Source organism: Desmodus rotundus, chromosome 12 (assembly GCF_022682495.2).
Source record: "Desmodus rotundus isolate HL8 chromosome 12, HLdesRot8A.1, whole genome shotgun sequence".
Taxonomy (NCBI): domain Eukaryota; kingdom Metazoa; phylum Chordata; class Mammalia; order Chiroptera; family Phyllostomidae; genus Desmodus; species Desmodus rotundus.
Genome location: NC_071398.1, coordinates 15,488,326 through 15,509,006, shown reverse-complemented (window position 1 = coordinate 15,509,006; position 20,681 = coordinate 15,488,326). Strand labels below are relative to the sequence as shown.

Below are 20,681 nucleotides of genomic sequence, written 5' to 3'. Positions count from 1 at the left end.
TGCCCCTAGTCTGCGCCTGCAACACAAGAGCCTGCGCATCTACACAATACGGTACTGAAAAAGTTCGTCTCTTCCACTAATTTATTTTAAACTGTTAGAAAGTGCAGGTCGATTTTTGTCTGAGTCTAATCCAACTACCACTCTTATCTAACTCCTTGGACCAGTGTCTGTATCTTGATAAATGTTACTCGGAGCCACCATATTAAATTAGGAGCTGATTATGTCTGATTTACCATGTAACAGGGTTAGGGCCATTTCCTAGGATGTAGCAAAAGGGCCTGATGGTCACCAAGCTGGCCCATAATTACCTCTTAAATTTAGAGCCCAAATGGGTCATGCCAGCATGGCCCCCTGACTAAAAGGGACACCCCAGCAGAACCACCCAGGACTCAGTGACAAGCACCATGGCTGCTGCCACCACTACAGAGCCTTTGGCCCTTGCCCGGGGCTGCAGCACCCCTGATGCATGTGTTTGAGGGTGGCCCCTTCCAGTGGCCACTTGCCAAATGCAGGAAGTGGGACCTGGAGGCCCTGTGGCAGAGTGGATCGAGAAGATCTCTAGTTTCAGAGTTAGATGGACCTGGGCTCAAATCCCAGCTCCTCCACTGTGATCTTGGGTGACAAGCTTTACCTCTTTGGGCCTCAGTTGCCTCCTCTGTAGATGGTGAAGACAAGAGCAGGCACACCGCCGTGGTGTAGAGCGGGGAGGTGTGATGACATCAGGAACTTGGCCTTAGCTCCATGGAGCCAAGGGCTTCAGAGTACCATGGACATCACCGATGCAGCAGTTTGTAACGAGGTGCTGCACTCTGGACGCCGTCTCTATGGAAACTGTGTGGAGCATGGTTACCCGGCACTCCAGGCAAACGACGACTGACTGGGTTCCAAGTCCTCCCAGGGGAACGGGGACCACCACCGCCCCCTACGCTATGGACCACTGCTTCTAGGGGAGCCTGGGCCTGGAGCATCTTTCCGTGTCAGTGTCCCCATGGTGGGATGGATGACACTTGGCTCCACTGGACCCTGTGGCCCTACTAGAAGGGGTCCCCTCCAGTCCCGCCTCCCTCCATCCCAGGTAGCAGTTGTGGGGGGGGGGGGTGGAGGACACCAGTGTTGTGCTGTTTACACCCAAAGCCTGTGGGGCCAGGGACTGACATCCACACGCGAAGCAAGGCGGTGGCCAGATGTGCCACGGGGCAGTGGCCTCTCCCGCCTCACTCCCGCACCTCCAGCCAGAACCCAGAGTAGGAGGAGCCCTGGCAGTAGCAGAGGCCAGAAGTCCCGTCTGGGGAGAGCAGGGCCTCAGCCTGCAGCCTAGCCAGGCCGGACTTTGAATCCTGAAGTGACCTCCTCGCACCCCCACCCAGAGGGACAGTTCATTCCTTCGGTGTGTGAATGAGAGTCCAGGGAGGCGCAGGGAGGGGCTCTGTTCTCTTTGTTCAGAGCCAACAACTACAGACCCGGTGTTTAAAAACACGTTTGAACCAACAGAAGGGCTGTTTATCAATATTTAAAAACAGAAATGTAATTAGAGGTTGGCACGCCCCCAGAGCTCCTGGCCAGGAACGTCAAAGGCTTCCTTGACCTGGTGCCGGGAACAGAGTGAAAAGCGACCGCAGACACGGCCCGCCCGCCGTGCTGTGCTCTGCCACAAACCCCGCGTGGCGGGCGCTCCCCGCCGGGCTCCTGAAAGGCTCTGTGGCTGAGGGAGTGGCGTTTCTCATGTGCCCACATTTTCTCATTCCTAGGTGGTTTTTCTTTCTAAACTTGGTAATATGGACGTTCTATTTTAAGAATAGTCATTACTGCCCAATTTGAATGTAACTAATGTGAACAGAAAACCCCAACTTTAAACTGAGGAAAGGAAACGAAAGTGATTTATGGGGTAATTTTGTGTTTGCAACCCTCGAGATTGCCCGAGAATGTGTGTCTGATGCATTTATTTCTGGTCAGGAGAAGTGAATAACCAGCTTTCTGGTGGCTTCTGGAGAACGAGGTGATGGCTGGCCACATCTGCCTTAGAGACGCCAGCTCGGGCCACCTCAGGCCACCACAGGCCAGGTTCCCTCCTCAGGTCTCAAAGAGGCAGTGTCAGGAAGGGAAAAATAGAGTGAGGGCCTCTCTGGCACTTGGCCTTCTCATCGTATGGGCTGCCGAGTAGGGCCCTCCTTGCCCGACTATTCTAAGTGAAAAAGAAAAAAAGTAAGATTATCTGAGAACTAAATAAAAACAGTGCTATATTTTAGCCACCTTTCCTGCGTTCTTCCACCTTCTCCCAAGTGCTCCTTTTGGCTCCTCTTTCCTCACCAAGCCAAAAATGGAATGAGCCCGAAGTTTCTGTCCCTGACCCCCTTTTTCCTTTGCCTGCTCTCCTTGAGAACGGGCATCCACAGCTGTGGCTTCATCCCAGGGCCCACGCGGCACAGCTGGCACCTCACAGGCACCTGCCTACCTCTTGGACAGTCCCCATCCCCTTAGGAGGTCCCCGACACCCCAGAATCAGACTCAGCACCTCCCTTGGAAGGGCGACATTTGGGGCATATTCCTCTTCCCCGTTGTCATTCCAAATAGCCTTGTCTGTATGCCAGTGGCCAGGACTGTTTGACAGGTGACGCCGGTCCCAGCCCCTCCGAGCTCACCTCTGAGGCAGGGCCGGGAGCGGTGTATACCCCTCCAAGGAGGCCCTAACACAAATGCAGGGGGAGATCAGCAATGCTTCCCAGAGGAAGAAACTTCTCAGGTGAGATGTGAAGGTGAGGAGCAGCCCGCCAGGCAAGGTGGGTGATTCCAGTGTGAGGGGACAGCGTCAAGGGACAGTCAAGGGACAGCGTGAAGAAAGGCCCTCCCAGAGAGAGACCGGAGACCATGGGAGGACCGGGAGGGCTCTGGAGGCGCAAGCCGGGGAGAGCGAGGCCGACAAAGAGTTAAGAAGGAGAGGGTGGCAGACTCGGGGTGGGTTTTCCCCAGGAGCAGTGGAGGGGTTTAAGCAGGGAGGGGGCGCAGGTTTGTGGGCAGAAAGATCACCTGGCTTCCGTGTGGAGAATGGATGGCAGGGACAAGGCTGAAGAAGCCAGTGAGAGACAGTGGGGCTCAACCAGAGGGTCTCCCCAACACCCCTGGCCCCCCAATAATAGCTCGACCTGGCTCCTGCTGGTTCACACCTTCCAAGCCTCACTAGTTCTCTGTCCAAGCCGAGGAGCTGTGAGCTGATTCACACTCAGGTGCTAAGGACAGACAGTGGCAGCACCCACCTCATACTCCCTGGGACAGAAGAGAGCAGCAGCGAAGAGGCTTGGGGGCGGCTCCAAGCCTCCCACGCCCCGGCTGGTCTTCCCTGCCTGTGGGTGCTTCCTGAGCAGCAGAGCCCGTGGGAGGGAAACCCTAGGCAGAATGAGCCTTAGAGAAGTCTTATCCAGAGTCTCTAGTTATGTGACTCAAGACAAGTCACTTAACCTACCTGGGCCTCGGTTTTCCTCTCTAAGTGTCTGAACAATGATACCTAACCTCCCTAGAGGGTTTAGAGGGTTAAGTAAGAGGTTATGCACGCGACACTCTTAGTACAGCGGATGCCCCCAAAATGTTGACGAAGATGGTGATCTCAGCAGTCTCTGGGGGCCAACGCCACACACGTGCGTCCATATGAATCTGCTGACCATTAAGGCTACAATTCTGTGTATCTTCCTTTATGCAAAGCAGCTTAATGAACATACTAGTTCAAACAGTTGGGAGCGATTTTCTCATAGTGCCTGCCTGGTCTGCACAGAGGGAATCGAACCCTCTGATGATGGACATTCTGACTGGGCTAGAAACCGTTTTATTAATTCAGCCAAGGTTCCCTGCGTGCTTCTCAGGGACTGGGGTCTGTGCTCGGTGCTCAGGGGGCTGCTGGTACAAAGCCCAGTGGGCGGGTGGGGGTGACAGCTGTAGAACGAAGCCTTAGAGGACTGGTGCCAGGTGGGCGACCAGGAGGGGTATTCCAGGCTCAGGGCATGGTACGGGCAAAGGCATGGAGGCATGAGCGGGCATGGCACATTCTAGAAAAGACGAGCACCAGAGGTCGGGGCTGTCAGGGGAAAGAGTGGGAGGAGGGGAAGGCAGAAGTGAGGCTGAGGAGGGCAGGGCCCCTTGCCTGGCAGGTAGAAGGGTTTGTTCTGCGCTCAAAGGGAGACCTGGAGATGCTGAACAAGGGCAGAACAAACTCAGCACCCGTGGTGGGAATCAGGCTTGGACATGGAGCAGGATGGAAGGGCTCCAGTGCAGGCCTCGTGCACCTGTGCAGGCAGGAAACGAGGCCTGAGGGGACGCGGTGGCCAGGGAAGAGGGGCAGCAGGGACTAGAAATGGACCGCAGAGCTGGGAGGGCTGGCCTTAACTCTGGATAAGTCTCTGCCCTGAGGCTGAGAGCTGGGAGCTGGGACACGGAGGGCAGGGCTGGGCAGGGAGGGCAGTGCCTTCCTCTACCACTTCCAGTCTCTTCCCCACGCCACCCCCAACCCCCTCCCCCATTTTTATCTTTACCTGCCATCAGTATGACACCAAATACTTCTTAATTGCTTAATATGATTCCTTGAATAAATGGAATGTTCTCTATTTCCTCCTCAAACAGAAAGCAAAGTTACCTACACATAGTCTCTCACGTATATGAATGTCTAGATTTTTTTTCTTGATGCATTAAAGAGAAAGACAATTCAGGCTCAAGGATGAGGTTTGGTGACATCCTGTTGGTGCCCAGCTGGCCCTGAGTGCCCTCCCGAGAGAGCCAAAGGCTGAGCTGCCATACCCCAGGCTCTTCTGCCAGGGGCTGCAGCCAGACCCCGGCCTGGCTCTTCACCTGTGGGATCTGCAGACCCTCCTGCGAAGCCAGAGGCCATGTTCTTAAACCCTGGGACAATGACATTTTGATAAAGTTTTAAAAAAATGATTTCACTTTGCAAGACAAACAGCTAATAAAATAGAGTCTTTTTTGGTAACCACCCATACAGCAATCAATCTGTCACTTGGAAAATTGTTTCCTTAGAGGTGTGAAATGAGGCCACTCGGGGGTTCTGTGGGAACAGAGGGCCCGGAGAAGCCTTCCTCCCACCCAGCTTACACTTGCCACCAAAAACCAGGGCAACTCTCTGATTCAGAACACAGGAAATACCCTGCTAGTTAGTTGCTCAATCAATACCAGCTTTTGGAAGACAAGCAGGAGGCGACAGTTCCACTGTTTACATGCGGCCGGCCCACACCTAACCTCACGTGTATATTTCTCTTAAATTGCCTCAGTTAATTTTCAATTCCATCCCCATTGGGAGGGGAAAAAAGTGGTTCCCACAGAAGGGGCTTGCAGAGAGAGTCATACCATGGGGGTCTCTGCAGTGCTGTAGCCATTCAAATAATAACTTGAAACAATGGGTCATTTCAACACCACAAACAAATATCAAAAGGACAAGCCTGGGCCACACCACCTGAGGCCACCGTCAGAATACAGAGGCCTTCCCCTTACTCAGTCTTTGGATCTGCCTGCTGCCTGTGTTTGTTTGTTTTTTTTACCTTTATTTTCCCTTAGCCCTCATTTTCTCACTGCTTAAAAAAAAAAAGTCTCATTATGTTGTACATAGAACACAATTTAAGTCAGCTTAAATCTTTTTTGGAATAAGATGGATTAGATCTTAGTTACTCAAAACCTCCCTCAAAGCAGCTCTAAATAAATGACCAAAATATTACTCACAGGAATGTATCCGAACAAACAGTGGAAAAACTCTAAAAGAATTGAAAACCACCTGGAAGTAGTAGGTGGCATTACTGAAACGCGAGAACAAAGAGCTCGGTGATGTTGAGGATAACATAAAACATCAAACCAGAAATACCGACAAAAAAAACAAACAGAGGTGGAAAAACCGGATTTGAAAAATGGGAAATGGTCTCCTAGCTCTGGAACAGGAGGGAGAAATAAACGGAATGAGGCTTATGACGGGGGGAAACATCAGGGAAGAAATAATGCAAGAAAAGTTTTTAGAGATGAAAAACTAGCTCAGCTTAGAACTAAAGTAAACACACTGTACCTTTCAAGTGTAACTCTAAGGGGAAGAAACAAGCATTTGCTAAACTTCTGAGTGATAAATTATCTGGGGAAGTGCAGGGAGATGTGGTCTTTTGAAATTGGATAAAACGACAAGAGAACTGACATCGTAAATAGGAAGACCAGATGGACCTCAGGAATACATGCACGATTCTAACCACGTACCAGTTATGCTCCTGGGCAAGACTTGCTCTGTACGAGTAGAAGAAAACAAATGCATTTAATAGTTGGGGCGAATTTGTGCACCGTTAGACTTTTTAAAAGCAAGGGAGAATGTCTGACTTTTTATAAAAACATAAAAGACAAAAGCTGATATAATACGACATTGGAATTAGAATGGACCGATCAAAAAGGAAAGAGTAAGTGCTCTGAAATGTAATCACTCCTACTAATTCCCCAGTCCTGAGCCAGCCCAGACCTCTCCCCTGAGTTCGAGGCCCGAATATCTCACAGTCACAGGGCCACATCATGCAAACGTCCCTCAGCACCGCGAACTGCCTTCACTCCGGATTAGTGAGCGACTTCAGTGCCCATGGAGTTGCCTGAGCTGGAAACTTCTAAATTCATTTCTGGCCCTTTCCACGCTCTGAAAGCCACCCCGCCATCTCATCCATGTACACTAGTCTGCTAGGGCTGCCATTACAACAATACCACAGACTGAGTGGCTTAAACAACGGAAATGTGTTTTCTCACGGTGCTGGAGTCTAGAAGTCCGAGATCAAGGGCCTGGCTGATTTGGGTTCTGGTGAGATCACTCTTCCTGGCTTGCAGTCCTCACCTGGCCTTTCCTCCTCCCCGTGTGAGGAGGGGGGAGCTCTCTGACGTCTTTCCTACAAGGACTCTAATCCTGTCAGATCAAGGCTCCACCCTCCTTTAACCCTAATTTCTTCCTTAGAGGCCTCATCTCCAAATACAGCAACATTGGGGGTTAGGGCTTCAACATACGAATTGGTGGTGGCAGGGGTGGGCGGGGGCAGCTGGTGGTTGCCCTAGCAGTTTCTCTGGCGTACTTCTGCAACCCCCTAAGGTCTCAACCAAATGCACACAGGCCATCTGAGCAAGCATGTCCAACCATGCTTCTTTCCTTGCCTCGGTTTTGAGGGTCTAGAGGTAACTCCTTCACCAGAGTTCAGTCAAGACCTTCCCCCAAGGCCAGCAGCTGCTCCCCACCCTCACCGTAAGGGACTTCTGCCACCCCAACCTAGTCTCAGGTCTGCCTGCAGTCTGACTCTGACACTCAGCTGGAGGGCTGTGTGACTTTGCGTCTGTTACCCACACTGTGTGGGCTTGAACTTGGCTGAAGGCGCCTGGCCCCAGCACTACCATGTGCATAAATAAATCAGCCTCCCAGGTGCCAGGCCCTTTGCAAACATTATTTCTGGACCCATCAAGTCAGTGTTATTATTCTTATTTCAAGAAAGTAGAAACTGAGGCTTGGAGAAATGCCTGGCCTGAGACCAGCACTTACTGGTCTGGGGCGCAGGTCAGTCCAAGTCTACAGCTATTACTGCTGGCCAGGCTGTGTCTCAGCAGAGGCAGAGGCATCCAGGAACGGGGACCAAGCTCCGTGCGTCTGGGGATGTGGTCTCACTTGGAGCTGCATGTCCATCAGGGGTCACCTCAGGTGCTGGTCTGTGGTCTAGGGGCCTGTGGGCTTGAGGCCCGGGTGGACAGCAAGCAGGCGTGTGCTTACAGCCATGGCTGGCTCCATGGACACTGCCTTGCTGTGCTGGGTGAACGGCCCAATTTCCCGCCCCCTCAGGCCTGCCCTGCCCCACTCCCACTGCCTATTTAAGCAAGAGGCCCCGACTCCTCTGAGCCCAGGCACCTCGAGCTTCCAGAGCTAGGAGAGCAGCGCTGCGGGCCTCGCTCGCTCAGGATGAAAGGTCCTTCTGTTCCACCATTTCCTACCGGTGCGTTTTGAATGATGCTGCTGAGCTGGGTTGTAGCGGGAGCTGATTCTGCTCGCCTGGGAGTGTATTGAGATGTGTAGCTGGTGGAGGGAGGCTCTGATTGAATTTTCCCCATTTCTAATCCCTGACTTGACACGATCTTATTTTCAAAGGGGGAGAAAGGCTGTAGTTTGTGAAAAGACAGAGGAGAGCATATCTCAAAACAAGGTCTGGCTCAGAATATCAACAATCTGACATGTTTTTCTTTTCTTTTGAGACGAGAAGAGGTCCTGTAATTTCGAGGTTGTAAAGATTCCATTTCCCTTCAGGAACTCCTCCCTAAATAGTTAGTTCCTGTTATTTCATTCTATTTTGAAAAAACGCACAGGGACTTTTTTTCCCCAGAAGAGTTTGGTAAAGGAAAGAGGCTATACAGCTGGTGGGGGACAGTTTGGGGGACAGTTCAGGGGATGTCTGAGGACGAAGACCCTCTGAAAAACTTCTCATTGAGATGAGGAGTGTGCTCCTCCCCCGCTGAGAGGAGGCAGGGGAGCTGAGCGTCTCACAGGCCAGGATGGCTTCGAAGGGGCCTGCCTCTTTCATACCCACTCCCAGATGCTTGCCAGCCTGTGGTCTAGCGGCAGGTGAGCCCAGCCAGGGGGTGCAGGGCAGAGTTTCATGCAGGTCGTCACTCTGGCAGCTGTGTCCCCCCGGTGCAGGGGACAGGGCCTCCCCTGGAGGCTCGGACAGCAAGCTTCCCTCTGACCTCTCAGCAGGTTGGACCCCCCAGGCTATGGGTGGGGAGAGATGCCTGCCAGGTGCTTAACTCAGAGGGAATAAGCCAAGGTGCCCACATGAAACAAGGGCCTTTAGGGGAGCACAGGTCACCTCAAGTAGAGCAAGAACCTAGGAGCTCTGGCTTCCTCCTCTGGCCCTGATCTGGCAACACCAAGTACCCATGCTCATTTGGTCCTGGCCAGGGCTGTTCAAGGCCTTGTCGTGACCCCCAGGGTGATGGAGGAGGGGCCTCTGAGACTCACAGCTTAAATAACTTTCCCCAGGCCATTCAGCTGCCTGGAACCCACGTCTCACTGGAGCTTTTCTATGTGGATTCCTAACCAGGAGGGTGCCAACTGTTTGCCAAGTGAGGAGACACTCCTTCCAGCCCTTCTTGCAAACATCTTTGGCTTGCAGGCACAGGGATTGGGACTCTAGTTTCAGATTTTTCTGAAATAATAACTGGCTGACTTACAAAATTAAGTGTGCGTAAAGGACGGGGGATTGTCCAGGGGGACCCTGGGGAGTGGCAGTCAACCTACTCGGGATGTGGGCGTGGTAGGCGGACTTTGGGCCAGGCAGCAGAGCTGGCTCGAGAAGGGAGAGAGCCAAGGAGTACTGCAAGGGGCATATACCTGAAGTTGGGAGGGGGTGGCTGAACTTCCTGGGCCTCAGTCTAAGGGTTGGGGCCAGGTGCCAAGGATTCAGCTAGAAAGTCGGAGACTGGACTTAGGACTGGACAAAAGAGCCAGAGCTGTTTATCTGAGGCCAAAGGGTGAGCTCAGAGGGTTGCTGGGGTCAGAAGTCAGGGGCAGGGCCAAAAAGAGGGGGCAGGGCCAGCACCTGAGGTCAGGAGCAGAGCTAGGAGAGCGGGGGCAGGCCAGAGAAAGGGACCTAAGAAGACCCACCCAGTGGGGTCCAAGTGCCTTGGGCAGCGGATCCTCAGGCTGTCTGCAAGGGAGGCAGGAAGCCAGTAGCAGCGTTTCCAAAGGCCTCTGCTCACGTGAGCAGCCCTGGCCACCGCCCCCTCCAAAGACCCCATTGGGTTCACAAAATGTCCCCTCTGAGCCCCTCCTCCACAGTCCTGCTTACTCCTTCCCTCCTTATCCGCTGCAAAATCCCTCTAGTTCTTTCTCTCCACACGCTTCCTCCCCCATTTCACCCGCCTATTCCTGGGCCTGGGCTCAGTTTTCTCCCGTCTCCAGCTCTCTTTGCGAGGATGAGATCACAAAAACTCCTGGGAGAGGTCCGATTGTGCCGGCTTCACCTGTTAGACTAGACCCAGGCCCGAGGCCAGAGCTCTGAATCTGCTCTCCCGGCCCCCGCAGTGTGGAGGTCTGCCACACAAACCTCCATCCCCTCCGCTCTGGCTGCACTAAGTCCACGAGCACAGCAGGGGTGTGCACCCTCATGGAGGGGTGGGGGAGGGTGCAGCAGCTCCTCCTGCAGCATGGGTGGGACCCCTGGGGCTCTGTGCCTGGGTCCCCTGTGCTGGGCTATTCTGCTGTGGGCTGAGTTCCAGGCATCTTTGTAAACCGGTCATTGTGTCCTTTCAGGTCCGTGACTCCACAGTGACGCCCTCCTCAGACGGAAGGGAAAGAAGGTCCCAGAGGCCCTTCCGCTGGTAAGACAGGGGCTCCAGAAGGGGAGGGAGATGGCACTCCAGGCCTCCCCTTATAGGCTACTTATTAGTGTTTTTAATACAGAGGTGCTCTGAGAGGTTATTTAAGATAAGATTCTGCTGCTTGGTTAAAAACTCTGAAAACACAGCTCTGGGTTAAGCAATCGGGCAGGCAGTTTGTCCTATTCTGAACCAGGCTTCCTGTGGAATACAAGGCCAGGGGATGGGTATGTCTGGTACACCCAAATCGATGGAGAAAACACAAACTCCTCAATACGTAAAAAAGGATTGAGGCAGCGCCTCACAAAAAGTGAAGGAATACAAGTTAAATATCCTAGAAAATGGAACTAGATTTCATCATCCAATAAACCCTTTAAAAAAAATGTTAATGCTAAAACCCAGAGCTGGTAAGGATGCTGTGAAACAGGCACGCTCAAACGACCTGGATGGGAAGAAGCTTGGCAACATACAACAGAAGCTTTAAAATAACTCTCCTCTCGAATCCATCCCAGAGAAATAATTCAAACTACTAGGCCATTCTCAGGAATAACAGCAGAAACTAGCAGCCCCCTGACATGGGGAACCTCAGTCCCAGAGCCAGGAGAGCAAGACCATTATAAGAACCTGTCCTCTCTCAAAGATTGGCAAATTAAATGTTTTGCGTGTTACCAGGCTGGGGTAGAGAGTTTGGGGGTGTCCAAGGTGATGGTGACTGGGCGGAAGAACAAAAGAGGTAGATGAGGCTGACAGCCCACATGGAGGGAGGAAGATTATTGGGATCCTCACCAAGGTCTCAGGGATAGAGGGTGACAAATGTCACCTCAGGGGACTGGAAAAAAGTGGGAATCGTTCTGTGGGAATTGAGGGCGGGGGGAACAAGCAGGACCAGGGAGGTGGTGTGGGTAGTTTTTTATGCTTCCCTAGGAATTTGTCCTGGAGTTAGGGGACCTTGGAGCTGGACAGAGCTCATTTATGTATTTCGAATGTGTTTGCATATCGTTTGTATTCAGTCTTGCTGAGAAAGATAGAGAGGAAAGGAAAATTGGAGTTAGGTGACCTGGCTGCCCCTCCCAGGCACTGTCATTTACCTCTCTGAGTCCCAGTTTCCTCAAATGTGAATGGGGCCAGCGGTACCCACTCGGGGTAGTGCGCTGTCATGTGAAGAGCGCGTTCTGGGCAGTGTGTATTGTGTGACTTCTGCTTAGATGTCCCCAAGAAGTGGATCTGTGAGTTCAGCTCCTCTGGTGCTTATTTCTAGTCTCCCTCATGTCTTTGCCATGGACTGGCTCATAGACGTGTCCCCACCCCACAGGGACAGAGGAAGAAGAGGTGGGTGGGAATGAGTCTGCGGCCATGAGCAGGCAGCTGGTGCCCCGGATGAGCAGGATTGTGGAAGCCACCTTGGCGGGGCTCTAGATGTGCAGGGGGCAGGGCTGACACTCATGTCAGTCAGTCATCCAGGGTCCCTGTTATCTACGTGCCCGACACACAGCTAGGCTCAGGTGATGGGATGACACCCCGAGTGCCTGCCAGGGGACACGGGCCTCAGAGTTAGAACCCAATGCTCATGTTCCCCAGGGCTGGAGGTTGAGTGGCTGGGGAGCACCTCACCCCTCCCCCCTGAGCCCCAAGGCTGCCGGTGTTGCCCTGAGGGCAGGGTCCCTGGTCCTGCAGAGTCACCCCATAAGGCCACACACTTAAGAGTCTCTCTCCTTTTGTTTCGAGGGAAGAAATTTACCAACGCTGCTCAGGCCTCCTCTCTCTCAGGCCTGTTTCCAGCTCGGCATATCTGAGGATGGGGGGGCTGGTCGCCTCTCTGGTGTGCAGACTACAGACACACGATAAACGTACCAGAACTGCCAGCTGTCAAGAGAGAAATGGCCTGTTTAAGCCAAAGGTCTCTAGTAATTCCTGAGTAGGGGCCAGAGAGTAGGGGCTGGCTAGGGTTTGGTGGAGAGACCATCCCTGTGACTTCCAAACCTGAGCCCCTCTGCTGAGGCCTCTCCCTTTGCACCGATGAGGGCTACGAGCGAAGAGCCCCAGCAAAGGCGTGGCCGTCCAGCAGGGCATGGTGGGGACGGTGCAGGGCAGGGACCCTGGGACTCCAGAAGTTGGAGAGCAGCAGAGTCTTTAGGCTGCTGGGCCTAGCCTGCCCTTCCCTGCCCTTCCTTCTCTGCCAGGTGCATCTTCCTGGGGGAGCTGGGACTGCTGAAAAGTTTAATAGGGGAGCAGCGTGGTCCAATGTGCGGTACAGAAAGATCCCACCAGCTGCTGCGTGGACCAGAAGGGAGGGGCCCAGCTCAGGGGGCCAGACGGTGGAGTTGCAGGACCCAGGTGGAGAGGGTGAGGCCTGGACTGAGCATGGCGGGCCGTGGGAATGGGGGTAGGGGTTCGAGAGGCAGAACAGAGGGCAGGTTGAGGAGGCAGGGTCCTGGGACTACTCTGGGGCAGAGCTGGTGTTGGAGAAGTAGAAGAGAAACGAATTTTTAGGGGAAGATAAAGAACTGCCAATCAAATGTATGGGGTCAGAGACCAGGAGAGACGCCTGGGCTGGCTGTCACCAGGAAACAGGTGACTCACAGGGGATCAACAGAGAGAAGAGGCAAGGGAAGGTCCGGCTCCGAGAGGGCGGGCAGGGGAGGAGAGGACAACACGGGGCTCTGAGAAGGATCAGTCCCCAGTGCAAAAAGGGAACAAGGAGGATGGCCCGGCACCAGGGGCCAGGGAGCTGAGAGACAGACGAGGATCAAGCAGCGTCAGCCTCCTGTTGGGTCTGTTGTTTACAGTGGATTTGCTTGAAACTGCACGGACTGTTTCCTCATTGGTGCTGACCTCTGTCTGTTCATTTTCTTTCCAAAACTTTACCAGAAAGCCTGGTGAGATACCCTGTCCACCTTCTGTCTAGCAGTGGTGGTGATGCCGGTAGCCTCAGGCTGGGTGGCTGCCCAGACCCCAGCCAGCCCTAGGGCCACTCAGCCTTCCCAGAGCGGGACACAGACCCAGCCCGCACACTGGGCTTTCAGGGCTCATTGCCTGAGCTAGCTGGATCTTTATGGTGCAGGCAGGATGCTAAGCAGACATCATAAGTGTTTGAATTACACAGATCCAACTAGGGATGAACTGTAAGTGAATGCATCTGATCCTCCTCTCAGGCCTGTTTTCCACAGCTGCTCACCCCCCACCCCTGACCTCCTCCTGAAGTCTGGGATCTGGTGGCCAAGGTGGCCTGGCAGTCGGGACTTCCTGAGTGACTCTGCTGTCCTAGCGCCTGTTCTCAGCTCTCTGGTGCTCCACCTGACCTCCCTCCCTCCCTCGCTCACTACTGGTTCCACCCACAACCTACCACTTTCCTGTCTCCACACCCTCCAGGAGGACACCCCCACATTCAAATATACTCACCTAGAAAGCAAAGGCTCTGCCCCCAGAGGTTCTTGGCCCTTGCTGTGAAATATCCCTTGCAGTCACCGTGCTGCTGCTGACTCAGGAAATATACCCTGAGCACCCCCAACCTACCAGCTGCTGCCCGGCCCCTTGCCCTCGCCAGCCCCGGCTTGCACCTGTCAGCCAGCGTGATCTGGCTGTGTCCAACCCCTCCCGGCCCCTCAGGGCTGACCCTGGGACATCGAGCACAGGCTGCAGCCCCCCGCACCCCACCTTTGACACCCCCTGCTGCCCGTCTGCTGCGGGCCCTGCTCGGGCCCTGGGGTCAGCCCCCTACACTGCTCTCTGTGAGCTGCTTCCAGTGGACTTACTTCCCATGTCTACGGGTTTCCTTTCCTGCCTATGCCACCATCCAGGGCCTCTTCTCTCAGCAGAAACAGTTTCCACTAAAAATTAAAAGATTATGGCTCAGTTCCCCTGATGCCTCATGGTCCTGAGGACCACGGACACAAAGCAGGATTCAGGGCAGAGGAACATCACCATTACCATTTAAAATGAAGATCTGTCTGGAAGAGAGGAGGGTCTGAAAGCTAGTTCTGTTTATATTCCTGAGAAACCAAGAGCTATCCATCAATAAGGACTATTTTTGGTACATGGGCTGCTTAAATGCCGAATCGGAAGCCTTCATCTGTTGGGCAGGATGGGACGGATTATGCTGTGGCTTATCATGAAAGGTTTACTTCTCACTGCAGCTACACATGCGTTAGCTGGGGTCCTGCTCCGTGTCTCCCCAACCTGGGACCGAGGCTGACAGAGCAGCCACCAGCTCAAATCCTGCAGATGCAGGTGGCAGAGACCGAACTCTGGAAGGTCTCACACCTGCTGTTAAGTACTCTGGCCCAGCAGTGACGCACAGTACTTTTACTCACAGCACATTGGTCAGAGTTAGTCACATGATCTACCTAACACAAGGAAGGGCAATCCTGCCTCCCACCTGGAAAGCAGGCTCCAGCTGCTCTAGGGGCCAGAGAAAGTGAGGCAAGAGTCCTGTCCTAGGCCTGGAGGCAGAGTGAGCAAAAAGTAAAAGTCTACCCTTATCTTCACAAGGACAAAGCATGCTTATCCCATTTTAAGTAGATGGCTCCTGAATGAAGGTGGTCACTCTCTTCATTAGCATGTCTACCAGCAATTTGGGGACACAAACCTCCACAACCAGAGCCAAGAGCTCTTGTCACCCTTTTCAGAAGTGTAGCATTCAACCTCTGGGAGCAGGTGTAGATGGGGCCACCACTGCTGGAGGGTCAGGGGCGATTGGAAGCCAGAGCCTCAGCAGACCCTTGGAAGGCAGCTTTGGTGACAGAACTTAGAGGCAACTGGGGACACTCTAGACCTCCACTGTCCCTTCCCTACTGGTCTTTGCTGCGGACAAATTAAAAGCTGTAATCTTTTAATTTTCCTGACCCTCCAGCAGTGGTGGCCCCGTGTACACCTGCTCCCCGTCTTATGCAGACGAAGCTCCAGGTCTCACCCCCCCGGGCAGCAGACTCCAGCTGCCCCCGGTCCTCTCCCAGTTGTACATTCAGGGGCAGGCCCTGCACAGCCCCAAAGGCAGCCCGCGGTTTGGCCTGAGCTGGGGCACCCTGTCTCAAGGGGAGGTGGTCTTCTGTCTGGTTCTCTGAGCCGAGGGCTCCTGTGGTACCATGTGCAGTGGGAGGACCTCAGTACAGCAATGGCCCAGGGTCCAAGGTCTCTGAAAGGTCCCAGGAAAAGGGCCTCAGCCCTCAGGAGTGAGTGAGATTCAGCCTCGGTCCAGAAATCTGGCCTCAGGCCCAGCTCCCTGGAGCTGCAGGGGGGTTGGTGAGATTTATTTACTCATTCGCACTGATTTGCTTTTTAATCTCTGCATAAATTCTCCTCTAGGACTCAGTTTGTTAAATGTTCTTTGCATAGAAAACTTAAGGCCAAATGTGAAATGATTCCCTTCAGAAGAATTTTAGCAAGTCTGTTCTGTTTTAGGAAGGTTTGTTGTCTTCATCTGTGTTCTCTGGTGCCTTGAAATGCCTACACACCACTCAGTCGGCCCATCCGTCCCCGGAGAAAAGGCTGTACTGGAGACGCAGCTGAACACTGGGTCCGCATCAATCACACCATTTGTGTGGACGTGTATTTAAAGTTCTACTCCCACAGAAAGTATGTTGTCATTGCTTCTCAAGCGAAGTGTGTTCCAAGCCTCGTTCGGCTCATGAACCATTAACATCGGCTCTCGTGTCAGGGCCATAGGGACTTTGCTGGAATAGAAGCCTCAACAGCAGAGCCTGAGAGAAGCCTCCTGGTCTCCAATCTCTCCATCCCTAGGAGGGTCTCTCCTGCGGGTGGAGGCGGCACCGGCCAGCGGGGAGCATGTTGGGGGCTGGCACTGAGTCACGCAGCAGATGCCGCAGCACTCACCTGAGGAAGGTGATGAGACCTGCTGGGGAGTCCCAGGATCGCCCGCCTATGGCTGTTTGCAAGGCTCACTCGGTCCAGGCTCAGGCCCCAGCACCTGGGCGGTACCAGCACTGGAGGCCAGAGGCCCATGCCCATCTAGATGCCCAGCTGTTGGCAGTGACCCCTGATTTGAGCCTCACTAAGGATGCGGAAGCTCCCTCTCTGGCAGTCACGGCTGCCTGCTCCAAGCCTGCCCTGGAGCTGCCCTGTCCGGGCCCATGTGGAGAAGACGCTGCGAACACAGTGACCTCAGACCTGATGTTCATCACGGAAGAAGGCCTCACCCCCCTGCCGCCCTGCACCCTGGGCTCAACCTCCTGGAGAGCACAGGCCTGGTGGGAGCCCTGGGGGCTTCAACTCACCTCGGACTCTAAGCAGGCAGATCTGGCTGCAGGCAGGCTCTTGGGTGTAATGTAAGGGCCCGCGGGAATAAGAGATGCTGAAAATGGTTCAGGTGCGGATTCAGGTGCCAGCTACCACCCAGCCTGTCCTTAATCAGCCCCCTTTTCAGTCACCAATAGATGATTCTGGAATGGCAGGCAGTAGAGGGTAGGGGGCTCAGATCTTCAAACTCAGCCCCTCCTGTGATGGAGCCCAGGCTCCCGGGGCAGCTGCCCTGTGTCACTGCAGCGCCAGGCCCTGAACACAGGGCGCTGCTATCTGAAATATCAGCTTGGTTCGGGCACCCCTGGCACATATACCGCCAACCTGGCTTGAAATTTGCTTTCCAGTCACGCAAGAATCAGCTTAATCTGGGCTTTCTGAGTTCTGACATGTAAGTGCCGAGGCTGATTGAGGGAGTGCCGCTGAGCTGCTTGCAGCCCGTTCCTATTCTCAGAAACCACATGATGCATTAATAGCTCCCACAGAAAGTTTCTTTGAAAATTTTATAGCCCCTCTGCCTGCACCTGACTGCTGCAGGAGCCCGTGACCTGGGCTCGCACAACAGCCCACAGCAGACAGCTCCACCGCGAGAGGGAGGCCGCAGCATGCCCCGCGCCACCCTCGCCCCTCAGCTGGGAGAGCAGGGTGCCTTCTTTGTCAAGCACTCAAGCATACAAGGAGGAAGCTTTGAGGCTCCAGCTGTGTCTTGAGGGCCTTTGCAGCAAGGAAACTACCAGTAGTGGCAGCAATAAAAACGCTACAAGAGATGTGGCAGGCACTTGTGAGGGTGGCCCGCACGCCACCTCTGACTGCCCTGACAGAGGGCTGCTGCGCGTCACTCGCCGGATGAAGAAACCGTGGGCCAGAGGGTCAGCTCGGCAGCGGGTCCAGTACCCAGCAGGAGGACCTGCCCGGCACGGCTGACACCAGAGTTCGTCTCCATGATGTCGGCAGTGCTGTCACCTGAGGGACACCTGCTAAGCACAGCCCTTGAGCACCAGGAGTTGAAGGGCCTTCAAGCACTCAGGAGGGAGCCCCCCTTGGCCCCGTGGGCAGACCAGGGTGTCCCACAGGTTTTCACAGGAGAGGAACTGAGGAGAATTGAGTTTTAGAAAGCATGTAGCTGGTATGTAGTAGGCAGGGTCCCTTTGGTGGGATTGACTAGCGCAAATAAAAGGGTAATTTGTTGACTTACTAACGAGAAAGTCTAGGAGTTGTGTTGACTTCAGGCACAGGGAAAATGGAGTCAAAGATGTCACCGTGACTTGGCCTCTCCCCTTCCAGCCCTAAGGTTTTTCCCTCTGCATTGGATTCACTCTCCAGGAAGGCTCCAGAAGCTTCAGGTTCTTTGTGCTTCCGTCTCAGAGAAAATGCAGTCCTCTTTGCTGAGCGGTCCAGTGAACTCCAGAGGAAGCGTGGGTCACGTGACCGTTCAGCTTGGGGTCAGGGGGCTATGGTGCTGACTGGTCTGGCGCAGCTCACAGCCCTCCTCTTGGATTGGAGTGGGGCAGACGGAAGTGGGTCTGCCACAGCCGGACGTGGGGCAGGACAGGACTGGCCTGAGTCTCCACTGGGAGCCCCAGGCTGGGGTGGGGGGCACAAGGGGATGGCCTGATGTGCAACCAGAAATGTGCCTGATCAGAGGGACAGTAGGGGACTGTCGTAGGAGGGGCAGGGAGGCTGGAGAGGGCGGCAAGACAGGGAAGGCAGGTGTTTGGGATCTGCAAGGGTGATAGGCGTTTCCCCAGCGCAGCTGTGTCAGCGGCAGTCGCCAGAACTCAGACCCCAGACCCCAGACCCCAGTTCTGCTTCTGGGACGTGGCTTTTAGGGACTTGCATGGATCTGTCCGACCTGCATCGCTCAGAAAATCGGTCTCTCCAGTCGTTCTTTCTGTCCTCCCAGTTACGAGGTGACTTCAAGTTTCAGCAGCTCAGAGCTCACGTTGCCATGCCAACCCCTCCCTGGCAGACATCCAGGCAGAAATGGGCCGGCCAAGCTCGGGGCTGCCAGCCGATGTGAGCACATTGCGGTAATTGGATTGGAGCAATCCTCGCGGTCTTTCCTGCGGAAACATGGGGCTTGGCGCAGCTCCGGCTACACAGGAGGACGGGAGGAGGTCCCTCTGCTCCCGGACTCCCAGCCCTGCTGCTCCATAGAAGGTCCAGCAAATATGAGGGCCACATGCAAGGGCCTGGAAGGAGGGACATGCCCCATCCTAGCCTCACATGGGGAAACTCCTGACCCTCATCAACTTTCCAGAAGTTATTTCCCCAAGGCTCAGAGATCCCAAAAGATGATGCAGGCTTCCTCAGAGGGGGCAGGGCTGGCCTCGGCCAGCAGAACTGAGGATTTGCTCACTTTCCTACCGTAGAGGAAATCGAAATGCAAAGTCAGCACCCACCCAGGACCTCTGAGCCTCTGTGCCGCATGTCTTCTGTACAGCATGCGTGCCAGGACCATTTCCCAGCGAGGCAGGCAATGGACTGGCTGCCCTGGCATCCGTGTCATTTGGCACACAGTGGTAGAGGTCCTGCCCCCTGCAGCTTGCCCAAAAGGCTGTTGGGGACCCACCCTGCTTCTATCTTCAATACCCAAACTGGGTCAGACCTGGCCAGGCTGCATTCCTGAGGGTGCCCTCCCAGGGAGGGCAGAGCAGCTGGCCCAGGGGCCCTCAAGACAGTGCACAGGGGGAGGGGCTTTGGCCTCTGAGCAGTCCAAGACCCCCCTTCCCACACCGTGGTGGTGGCCGACCACAGGCTAGCAACAAGCTGTCTCAGTGCTGACAGGTCACTGCAGGTCATCAGTAACCCACAGGAGCAACAGCAGGGTGAAGCTGCTTGCTGTCCATGCCAACGCCTGCCCCAGCGTGGCTGGGCCCATCACCTCCTGGGCCCTGGCCAGGCCCTGACCAAGCACTCTCCCACTCCCTTCTAGATTTAGGGTCATCTGGGCTCCGAACCTCCCCGGTCCAGTTCCCTGTCCACCTAGGTCAACCTGCAAACTATGGTGCTCTCTGCTCCCTCTGTCCGTCCTGGCTCCCCCGCCCAGCCTCCTTGTCCCAATCAGGCCCGATCAGTCCCCACTGCAAGGGGAAGAACAAGTTAGTGAAGGGGCTCCCACGTGCACGGAGGGGATGGCCTCTCTGATGACCTGAAGGCCTTTCAGATCAGTGAGAGCCCTCGGAGTTCGGCAGGTGGGCTCAGGCCGTCCCCAGAATGGTGCGCAGACCAGCTGGTGCCGCCTTCAAACCCCACCGAGTCCACCGGCCAGGAGAGAAAAGGGGCACACGGAGCCGTCCTCGGGAGCAGGGGTCAAGGACGAGGGGAGGTAGGAAAGGGAACAGGGCCGGCCATCTTAGTGGCCTGTCCAGCATTCATCTTCGTGATAGTGTGACAGCCCTGGGACACGGGGATTGCCACCCCCGTGTCCCCAACGATGAGACAGAGGCTCAGCAAGCCTGACCCCAGTGCCAGGATTTCATTCAGGTGAGCCTGGGCCTGGAGCCCAAGCTGAGCGTGGAGCAATGAGGCGGGGTGAAGGGGGGAGTCTGGGGTCTCCACTTGTAGGACAGAGAGGTCACCCTCTTTGGGGGCACTGTGTAGTGCCCCCATACTGACCCCAGGGCTCAGGAGTGAGAAGCTGAGGGCTCCCAACCCACCCTGTAAGTCACACACCAGGACTGACAAGGAATAAACCCAGAGTCATTGTCAGCTTTTACATAGGCACCTGGAAGAGCAACCCAGCCTGTGGGGGCAGGGGTGAGGGGGTGCTGTGACAGCGCAGCACCCATGGCCTTTGAGGGACTTTTCAGGCCCCTCAAACAAGCGTGGTAGACCGTGCTCGGCAAAGGTGCCAGCCCCCAGGACAGGGGAGCAGAGAACAGAAGTATGAAGGAGAGGAAGGCTGCTCTTCGCCAGAGACAGAGCCTGGGCTCGGCCGCCCACACGGCCCACACAGCCAAGGGGCACAGGCGAGAGAAAGGGCCCAGACGGGGATGCAGGCTGGGTGCCTGTGTGCCCGTGTCCCGCCCTGCCACCCCTGCGGGACTCTGGGGTTCACTGCAAAGTTGCCGGCC

The 20,681-nt window shown here is 54.9% G+C and overlaps 1 protein-coding gene across 2 annotated transcripts in view; it reads left to right on the top strand.

Moving 5' to 3' along the window:
* Window positions 1-20,681, top strand: part of SMPD3 (sphingomyelin phosphodiesterase 3) — a 76,462-nt gene that overhangs the window by 39,809 nt on the left and 15,972 nt on the right. For both annotated transcript variants that reach the window (XM_024556250.4, XM_045191993.3), the window contains one exon: window positions 10,289-10,356. The gene's annotated coding sequence lies outside the window, so the exon portion shown is untranslated. The remainder of the gene's footprint in view (window positions 1-10,288; window positions 10,357-20,681) is intronic.